The sequence below is a fragment of the Ursus americanus genome, chromosome 5, assembly GCF_024610735.1.
Source record: "Ursus americanus isolate L20-20 chromosome 5, mUrsAme1.1.p, whole genome shotgun sequence".
In the NCBI taxonomy this organism is placed as follows: domain Eukaryota; kingdom Metazoa; phylum Chordata; class Mammalia; order Carnivora; family Ursidae; genus Ursus; species Ursus americanus.
Genome location: NC_142131.1, coordinates 34,698,717 through 34,709,389, shown reverse-complemented (window position 1 = coordinate 34,709,389; position 10,673 = coordinate 34,698,717).

The following is a 10,673-nucleotide window of genomic DNA, read 5'->3' as shown; positions in this document are numbered from 1 at the left end:
TTCCAGATAGAAACGCCTGACAGTGCCCATCGCTGAGTCCTCCCCACGGGCAGACCACTGAGCACGGCAGGCACCTACCTGGTGGCTGGAGAGCACTTTCACTGCTCGGCCTTGTTCCCCTTGCACACAGTACAGCAGAGAAGGACTTGCACCACTACGCATTTCAAAACCGCTGTCAGGATGTAGTTGTGTAGAAACATCTCATCCTTTTCTCAAGACTCAGTTAAAAAAAAAAAATACATCTGACACCTTTTCTAAATATCCCGTTTAAATAATGGCTTACCAGGACTTTAAAAAATAATTAAATCTAAGTCTTGCATTTCTTCGTGAGATGTTTCTCTTATTCTTCCACTACTAAAACCACACATGAGGCGCCTGAGTGGCTCTGTCGGTTAAGCGTCTGCCTTGTGGTCATGGTCCTGTGGTCCTGGGACTGAGCCCCGCATTGGGCTCCCTGCTTAGTGGGGAGTCTGCTTCTCCCTCTCTCTCTCTCTCTGTGTTCTCTCTCAAATAAATAAAATCTTTAAAAAAGAAAAAAAGAAACCCACACATAAATGCCAGATAAATCTGATCATGTTTGAAGGGGTTTCTGTTGTTTTTAGGATCAAAGTACTATATATATATATTTTTTTTTTTTTTAAGATTTTATTTTATTTGAGAGACAGAGAGTGAGCTCACAAGCAGGGGGAGCAGCAGGCAGAGGGAAAAGCAGACTCCCCACCGAGCAGGGAGCCCGACCCAGGACCCCAAGATCATGACCTGAGCCAAAGGCAGACGCCTAGGGGACTGAGCCACCCAGGCGCCCCAGTACCATATATTTTCAATATTTGAAAGCAAAGGCCCTTAAAGATTTGAAAAGATAACATCATAAGAGAAGGTACATGGATGGAAAGACGCTCAACATCATTAGTTGTCAGGGAATTGTAGATTTAAACTACAATGAGATTCTGTTACATACCACTGTCAATTCTCAGTGTTGCTGCACGTGTAGACATACACAGTTGGTAGGGGTATGAAATGGTACAAACACTGTGGAAAAGTTTGACAGTTTCTTTTAAGCAGATGACCAGCAATTGCATTTTTGATATTTACCCAAGGGAAATGAAAACGTTCATACAAAGATGTGTGCATGAATGGTCATAGCATTTACTCAGATTGGCCCCAAACTGGAAACAACCCAGATGTCCATCAGCAGAAAAACAAACTGTGGTAAGTCCATATGACAGAATATATTCAGCAATAAATAATGTATTTCTAATATATGTAACAATGTGGATGAATCTTAGAGACATTAGGCAAACAGAGGAAGCACATACTATGTGAAATCCTGGCCAAACTAAGACACGTGACAGACAAGCAATCTGGTTGCCTAGGGTGAAGGCTGCCTTCAGAGAGCATGAAGGAACTGTCTGGTGGGGACAGAAAAGTCTTCTATCTTGACACACAAAATCTAGAGTGACTAGATTTTGACAAAACTCATCATCCTTACAATGGTGCATTTTATTGTATGTAAAATATCTTAATCATGTCCAAAAAAATTTTTTTTAACAAACAAAAAAGGGACCTTTAACTGGATTAGGAGACAAGAGGAGAAATGTGTTAATCAGCTGTGCCCTCCTACATAAGCATATTAAACTAGAAGCTTTAAATCAGCACCAGTTGTTTTTCAGTGATGTAGCTGCTTATCTTCTGTGGGCTAGGCACTATTTAAGTGTTTACTTAGATTAGTCTATTTAATCCTCACTTTGCAAGACAATACTGTTATTGTTTAAGACTAGACAACTGGACTTAATTAAGCGCAGAGAGGTTAAGTAACATAGCTAAGGAGATAGAACCGGATTCTGAAATCTGATCCCTAATGTCAGAGACACTGTGACACTCTTAGCCACCGCTTTCTGTCATTTGAAGAATGTGAATGAAATTAACATCAGAATAAACCACGTGTCTGTTATTTATAACATCAAGCAGAACTGAAAGTAAGTCATTTTTTACCCAAATTTTTACAAAATCATCTTGGCTCCTTTACAAGTTGATTTCCGAAATAAGTAAGTTTGTCTATTTTTACTTGTCAAGATAGACAGGAAATTATTTACTGAATCAAAGAATAATCCCTAAGAAGCTCTTTTACCTCTACCACAAATTCCTGCCTATAAATGCAGTCTCACACCTCTGTTAAGGAGGGTGTGATCAAGACTAGGCAGCCGGCAGTGGAGAAAATGGAATTGGTCAACACAAAAGAAAAAAGTAGCAAGAGGAAAGAGTAAGCAATCGCGGAATTAGCTAAGACTATTTTTTTAATGTGCGACATAAATGCAGGTATCATGGTTCTGTCTTTCCGGTGTTCACAGTTGAACATAATAAACTTTCCCATGATCCAGTACTCTACCGTTTTTAAAAATGTAACTTTGGGAACTGCTGGTTGTGTACTGTCCCACTTCTTATATACTAATATTCATGTATAATACAGTCAAACTAAACGACTTTTAGAACACATGCCTTCTAAGAAAGGGAAAATGTTTGAAGTTACTAATGTTCCAGTCAGACAGTTTTAAATGTATTCAGTGTTGAAAACCAGGGAGGCAGCAGGATGTGTGACAGAGAAGGCCCTGACTCAGGAGGTCTGAGTTCAAATTTCACTCCACCACTTGCTGCTCTGTGATCTTGGGCAAGTCCTTTAACTTCTCAGAGCATGTTTTCCAATCTCCAAAATGGGTTTAAGCATTACTACTTTATAGGGTTATTTTGGGTACCATCTATGTATTTGAAATCAATGTTTATTGAATTACAATTTGAGTATCAGTTTCTTTGTTAAATGGAGGATTGGAGAAGATGATTTTTTGATTTTGTTTTGTTGTTTTTTCCCCTAAGATTATTTATTTGACAGAGAGAGAGAGAGAGACAGCGAGAGAGGGAACACAAGCAGGGGGAGTGGGAGAGGGAAAAGCAGGCTTCCCGCTGAGCAGGGAGCCGGATGCGGGACTCGATCCCAGGACCGTGGGACCATGACCTGAGCTGAAGGCAGAAACTTAATGACTGAGCCACCCAGGCGCTCCAGATTTTTTGGTTCTTTAAGGCTCTAAAATTCTGGTTCTATATCAGTGTTTCCCAAAGTGTGCCCCGTGGAACACTAGTTCTATGGACCATTAGGTATTACTGGGAATAAAAGCGTTCTTCCCTTCTTTATTTTTCTGTGCTAGTACAAGCTATACATGACTTCCCCAAAATTACACAGGTAGTAGCAGAACCAGAAGCCATATCTCTGGCTCCTGGCCCAGTGTTCTGGTCACTTGAGAAAGGCCATAGGATGAGCAGATTACAATGAGCAATCTTCCTACCTCTGCACTAAAGCAACTCTCTGAAAAGTGACCACTGGTTTCCTAATTGCTAAATCCAAGATCTGTCTTGCTCCTCAGCCTCTTCCACCTGTGCAGAAGCTGTGACACTACTGCTTTGCCATGCGCAAGCCCCCAGTTGACCTTAGCCCCTCAAGCCCACAGGAATGACTGACTGCCTCACGTCTGCCTGCTCAGGCTCCTTTTCCTCTTTCCGTCCCTGCTGCGTACATTTGGCTTCCACTGTTAAACACAATTACATACACACTTCCAGCTGGATATCCTGCCAGCAATTCAGACACAGCTGTTTAAAAAAGAAATCAATGCCGTCCCGCCCTACCCTAGATCTATCTCATCCTGAGCCCTCTATTTCTGCATATGTATCATTCATGCTCCAAAACACCCAGATCCAAAACTTTGGAAGTTCTCTTTTCCTTGATCCCTTCAGTTACCAGGTCCTCTAGGCCCATAAAATCTCCCCAAACCGTATCCTTCTTTGAATATTAACTTTGCAGCCCTGGCTGAATTTATTACCTCTCCTGGGCTAAACCACTAGTTCCCTAGTTGTTCTAGTCCAAGCCATCCTATACAATGCTGCTCCAAGCACAGATCCAGTGATGACCCTCCCTTACCCTAAGATGTTCTATGGCTCCCACGGCATGTATAATTAAAGGAAGTGTCACCCTGTTATCTACAATGAGACTCCAGTTTTTACTTCCCATTTCGGCTGTCACTGCTTCCTGGACAGGCTCTGTGCTTCCATTAAGAAGGGCTGCACCTGCACCCAGGCCTCCTCTGTGCAGTCACCTTCAAGCCTCTGCTGCTGCTCTTCTCCAGCCCAGGAATGCTCTCTTCCCTCAAGTCCCCATCAGCTCGTGACAGCCACTCCCTCCAGTAGCCCTCCTGACAATCCTGAGTCAGACGGGATTTCTCCTGCCTCTGAGCTTCCTAGCTCTGTACTGTACATTTTTATTTTATTTAAGATTTATTTAGAGAGCGAGCGACTGGGAGGAGGGGCAGAGGGAGAGAATCTTCAAGCAGACTCCCGCTGAGTGTGGAGCCCAATGCAGGGCTCGATCTCATGATCCATGAGATCATGACCTGAACAGAAACCAAGAGTCTGATGCTTAGCCGACTGAGCCACCAGGCACCCCATTTAAAAAAAAAATTTTTTTTTTAAGTTTTTATTTAAGTAAACTCTGTACCCAACCTGGGGCTTGAACTCACGACCCCAAGATGCATAGTCTCATGTTCCGACCGAGCGAGCCAGGCATCGCTGCGCCTTTTTAATGGTCCTTCCTGACATTTTTACTGCACATGCCCCTTATGCAAGCAGTATCCAAAGACGTGTGATAGAACTGAAAGAAAAAAGACTCCTGCCCAGAAAACTTGGACTAGAAGCATCCACACCCACTAGCCTGACAACTCTTGCCGTAGCAAACAGTTTGGTCAAACAGACACCTAATTCCTGTCAGGCTCGGCGAAGAGGAACTAACGTGGGCCCTCCCTGGTGAACAGTGGCCTGCTACACCACGATCTGGCATTGTTTTTCAACTTTTTGTGAAAATAATTTTAGGTTTACATTATGTTGCAAAGATCGTGCAGAGAGTTCCCGTATACCCTTTGATGAGACTCCTCTGTTAATTTAGGGTACATTTATCAAAATTAAGTTAATATTGATACATGCCATTAACTAAATCACAAACTTTATTAGGATTTCCCAGTTTTTCTACCGATGTCCTTTTTCTGTTGCAGGACACTACACCGCATTTAATGCGCCGTAGTTTTAAGGCTCAACACTAACAGGAAAATAAAGGGGGAGGGAGGAAGCAGAAACAGAATCTTTCAATCTATTCCTCATTATTTCAACATGAGGCGGCCATTAAACTAGCATTTAGGGGGAAAGCAGCCGGTGTGCCGGCTTGTCCACAACCTGCCGAGTTTCCACGAATCCGCGCAGCCCCGGCCCGGGGTCCTCCCCCCTGGCCGTTCCTACCAGCCGGGACTGGCCCCGCACCCCCGGGGCGTCTGTTGCGGGGACCGGATCCCAGACTCCGATCCCGCGCGCAGGACCCCCACCGCCCTCGCGTCCCACCCAGCGCGCTCACCTGGCGCCGAGCCTCCGCACCGCGCGCGCCGCCGCCCTCCAACCACGTGACCATGCGCACCGCCCAGACCGGAAGGAGGGGAGAGGCCGCCCTCGCCCCCAGCGCCGCGTGGGACGGCTCTGCCGCCGGTCTGATCCCGCCCGCCAGCTCTGTCCGGCTGTAGAGCCCACGATTTGCCCACTACGAGTGACCGAATTAGACATGGTAGCGCGAGGCTTAGAAACAGAACAAGGCCGTGTTTGCATCAATAAAGGTAAAATGAGATGGTTGAAGCATGAAGTGTCTAGGGGTCCCGTGAGGGGAGGCTGGATCCGAGGTGCAGGTCCGTGATGCCGGTGGAGCGGGAAAACAGGCTTTCCGTGCTAAGAGATGAGGAGGGCTTTGCAGGCGAGACGAACTGCCGGGGCAAAGGCTTGGGAAGGAGCAGGAGGGGGCAGAGCGCTGCTGCTGGGAGTTATTGCCGTGGATTTCCGGAGACGGGCCCTAGCTCCCTGTAGCCCCACCAGGACGTGCCAAGTCAGTAGCGTCATTACCTGGGTGAAATGGTTTTGATAATATTTCCTAATATCCGACGTCCTTGAAGTAACTGAAGGGACTTCATGGTGGTCCAGCAACTTGGCGGGATCTGAAGATTACTCTGGATTAGAAACAAGCTAATGAACCCTTTCTTCACAGTAACAGACTTCTTTTATTCTTCCTCTTCTCCAGATCCAGCCCACATTTCCCTTAACCACCCAGTTCCCCAAGGAAACATAACCTGTACATATGGAAAACCAGACTTAGAACAAGATCAATTATAGAACAAGATCAATGCTGTCTGCATGTTAAATGCTCAGGGGATTTAAGATTATCATAAGAGATTAATATTTTATAACTTTAAAGTCGGTTTGCCTGCTATCTAGCATATTCAATGGCTTTGCAAACCCAAAATAGTTTTTCTTGAAACTTTGACCTATTTAAAATAGCCTTCTTTACCCTAAAAGTATTTCAAAACTTTACCCTTAGAAAAACTTTACCTTTGTTTTCTTTGTAGACTTCTCCAGAAAGCAGAACTTTGAATGCATGCATATAAAACTTTTACTTAAAAAAGACAGGAGTCCGGATGCCTGGGTGGCTCAGTCGATTAAGAATCTGCCTTCAGCTCAGGTCACGATCCCAGGGTCCTGGGATGGAGCCCCACCTCAGGCTCCCTGCTCAGTGGGGAGCCTTCTTCTCCCTCTCCCGCTCCCACTGCTTGTGCTCACTCTTTCTCTGTCAAATAAATAAAATCTTTAAAATAACTAAATAAAAAGACATGAGTCTAAAGTTGGTTTTCATCACTGTGTGCAATCCTGCTAAACTATTGCATAACAAATGTGTGCTGAATGCCTTTAAAAACTTGTATCTACCAATTTGAGTACATTTCAGATCTGATGTGTATTATTTAACAGCTTTATTTAGCTGTTATCCACATAGCCTACAATTTAAAGTATACAACTCAATGATTTTTAGTAATTTAGAGTTGTGTAATCATCAGCACAACCAATTATTTTTATTTTTATTTTTTTTAAGATTTAATTTATTTATTTGTCAGAGAGAGCACAAGCCGGGGGAGCAGCAGGCAGAGGGAGAATCAGGCTGAGCAAGGAGCCCGATGTGGGGCTCAATCCTAGGACCCCGGGACCATGACCAGAGCTCGAGGCAGATACTTCACTGACTGAGCCACCCGGGCGTCCCAATTTATTTTATTTCTTTATTTAAGATTTTGTGTATTTGAGAGAGCTCCAGCAGGGAAGAGGGAGGAGGGACAAGCAGACTCCCCGCTGAGCAGGAAGCCTGTCTGGGGCCTTGATCTCATAACCCTGAGATCATGACCCAAGCTGAAGTCAGATGCTTAACTGATAGCCACCCAGGTACAACCAATTTTAGAATATTTTCAACACTCCAGAAAGAAACCCCTTATCCATTAGTAATCACTTGTCATTTTCCTTCAACTGCCCTAGCCCTGGAAAAACCACTATTCTACTATCTGTCTCTAAGTATTTGCCTGTTCTGGACATTTCTTATAAATGGAATCATACAATATAGTCTTTTGTGACTGGCTTCTTTCACTTAGCATTACGTTTTCAAGGTTAACCTTGAAACTGTAGCATGTATCAGTACTTCATTTTTTTTATGGCCAAATGATACTCAGTTTTATGGATGTTTTACTTTTATTTACCTAGTCATCTGTTGATGGACATTGGGTTTTTTCCAGTTTAGGGCTATTATGAATCATGCTGCTGTGAACATTCATCAGTAAGTTTTTGTGTGGACAGATGGGTGTTTTTATTTCCCTTGGGTATATTCCTAGGAGTGGAATTGCTGGGCTATGTAATACTTTATGATGAACATTTTGAGGAACTACCAAAAGGTTTTTGAAGGCAGTTGCACCATTTCACGTGAACACTAGCTATTTGTGAGGGTTCCAATTTCTCCACATCCTCACCCACACTTGTTATTTTCTTCTTTTTTTTTTTAATTAGTTTTTTTTTTTTAAAAGATTTTATTTATTTATTCGACAGAGATAGAGACAGCCAGCAAGAGAGGGAACACAAGCAGGGGGAGTGGGAGAGGAAGAAGCAGGCTCATAGCAGAAGAGCCTGATGTGGGGCTCGATCCCAGATCGCCGGGATCACGCCCTGAGCCGAAGGCAGACGCTTAACCGCTCTGCCACCCGGGCGCCCCCACACTTGTTATTTTCTGGGGGTTTTTTGTTTGTTTTTAATAATTGCTATCTTAATGGGTGTGAAGTGGTATCTCATGGTGGTTTTAATTTGCATTTCCCTAATGACTAATGATGTTGTGCCTCTATTCATGTGTTTACTGGCCATTTATATATTTTCTTTGAAGAAATGTCTGTTTAAATCTGTCCATGTTTCAGTTGGGTTATATATCTTTTTAAGATTGAATTGTGAGAATTATTTATATGTTTTGGATGCTGGACCCTTATCAGATTTATGATTTTGCAAATATTTTCTACCATTCTGTGAAATATCTTTTCACTTTCTTGATGGTGTCTTTTTTTTTTTTTTTAAACATAAACTTTATGCCCAACATGGGGCTTGAACTCATGACTCTGAGATCAGGAGTCACATGCTCTACGGACTAAGCCAGCCAGATGTCCCTGATGGTGTAATTTTTTTTTTTAAAGACTTTATTTTTTAGGGGCGCCTGGGTGGCACAGCGGTTAAGCGTCTGCCTTCGGCTCAGGGCGTGATCCCGGCGATCTGGGATCGAGCCCCACATCAGGCTTTTCCGCTATGAGCCTGTTTCTTCCTCTCCCACTCCCCCTGCTTGTGTTCCCTCTCTCGCTGGCTGTCTCTGTCGAATAACTAAATAAAATCTTTAAAAAAAAAAAAAAGACTTTATTTTTTAGAGCAGTTTTTCATTCACAGTACAATAGAGGAAGGTACAAAGATTCCCTATATGCTTCCTGCACACACATGGACAGCCTCCCCCATTATCAACATCTCTTACAAAAGTGGTAAGTTAGTTGTAATTGATGAAGCTACACAGAGATTTGAGGGTGCTTTTTGAAGCACACAATTTTAAAAATTTTGATGAAGTCCCATTTGTTTTTTCTTTTGTTACTTCTTCTTTCGTTATTTTATCTAATTGTATAGCCCAAGGTCAAAGGTTTACTCCTGTTTTCTTTTTATTGTTTTAGCTGTTACATTTAGGTCTATGATTCTTAAGAGTTAATTTTCATGTATGTGGAAGAAAGGGATCCATCTTCATTCTTTTGTGTGTAGTTTTCCAGGTGTGCCAGCACCATTTGTGAAGAGGATTGTTCTTTCTGCCTTCAGTTGTCTTAGCAACCATGTAGAAGAAAATCAACTGGCCATAAATGTGAGGATTTATTTCTGGTCTTTCAGTTATACTCTATTGATCCTTCAGATCTCAGGCTACACTGTGTGGCGTGTATATATATGTTGCAGATCTTGATTAGACTCTCTTGATTACTGTCACTTTGTAGTAAGTTTGAAAATCAGCAAATGTCACTCCTCCAACTTTGTTTTGACAGTTCTGAGTCCCTTGAATTTCTGTACGATTTTGAGGATCAGCTTATCAATTTCTGCAAAGAAACCAGCAAGGATTGTGATATAGATTGGGTTAAATCTGTAGGTCAACGGGAAAGTATTACTATCTTAACAGTAAGTCTTCTGATCCATGAACATGGGCTGTCTTTCCATTTACTTATGTCTTCTTAATTTCTTAATTTTTGTTTTTTTAAGATTTTATTTATTTATTTTTAAAGATTTTATTTATTTATTTGACAGAGAGCACAAGCAGTGGGGAGTGGTAGGCAGAGGGAGAGGGTGAAGTAGGCTTCCTGAGGAACAGAGAGCCCCATGCAGGGCTCAATCACAGGACCCTGGGATCATGACCTGAGTGAAGGCAGACACTTAACCAACTGAGCCATCCAGATGCCCCTGTCATTTCTCTTAAATAGACATAGTTAGTTTTTATGTATTAATCTTGAATCTTGCTGATTTGTTTAGTACTGTAATAGTTTTTTAAAATGTAGATTCCAGGGGTGCCTGGGTGGCACAATCAGTTAAGTGTCCACCTCTTGATTTCAGCTCAGGTCATGATCTCAGGGTCATGAGATGGAGCCCTGAGTTGAGCGCTGTGCTCAGTGTGGGGTCTGCTTGAGAGTCTCTCTACCTCTCCCTCTGCCCTTCCCACTCTTGCTCGTGTGCTCTCTCTCTCTCTAAAATAAAGAAATAAATCTTTTAAAATAAATAAATAATAAAAAGTAGTTTTCTTGGTATTTTCTATATATAAAATTACATCATCTGCAAATAAAGATAGTTTACCTTCTTTCCCAATTCACATGCTATTTATTTCATTTTCTTGCCTAATTTATTTGGCTAGAATCTCCATTACAATGTTTAATTTTAATGGAAGTGGCAAGAGTGGACATCCTTGTCTTATTCCTGATCTTAGAAGGAACACATTCAGTCTTTCACCATTTAGTAGGGTGTTAGCTGTGGGTTTTTTATAGATTTCCTTCATCAAGTTAAAAAAGTTCCCTTCAGTTTAGCTGTTATATCAAGAAAGGATGTTGGATATTTTTTCTGTCCAAGTTTTTTATTTAAATTCCAGTTAACATTCAGTGTAATACTAGTTTCAGGGATGTTGGATTTTATGAAATCCTTTTTCTGCATCTACTTTTGTGATCATGTAGTTTTGTCCTTTATTCTGTTGA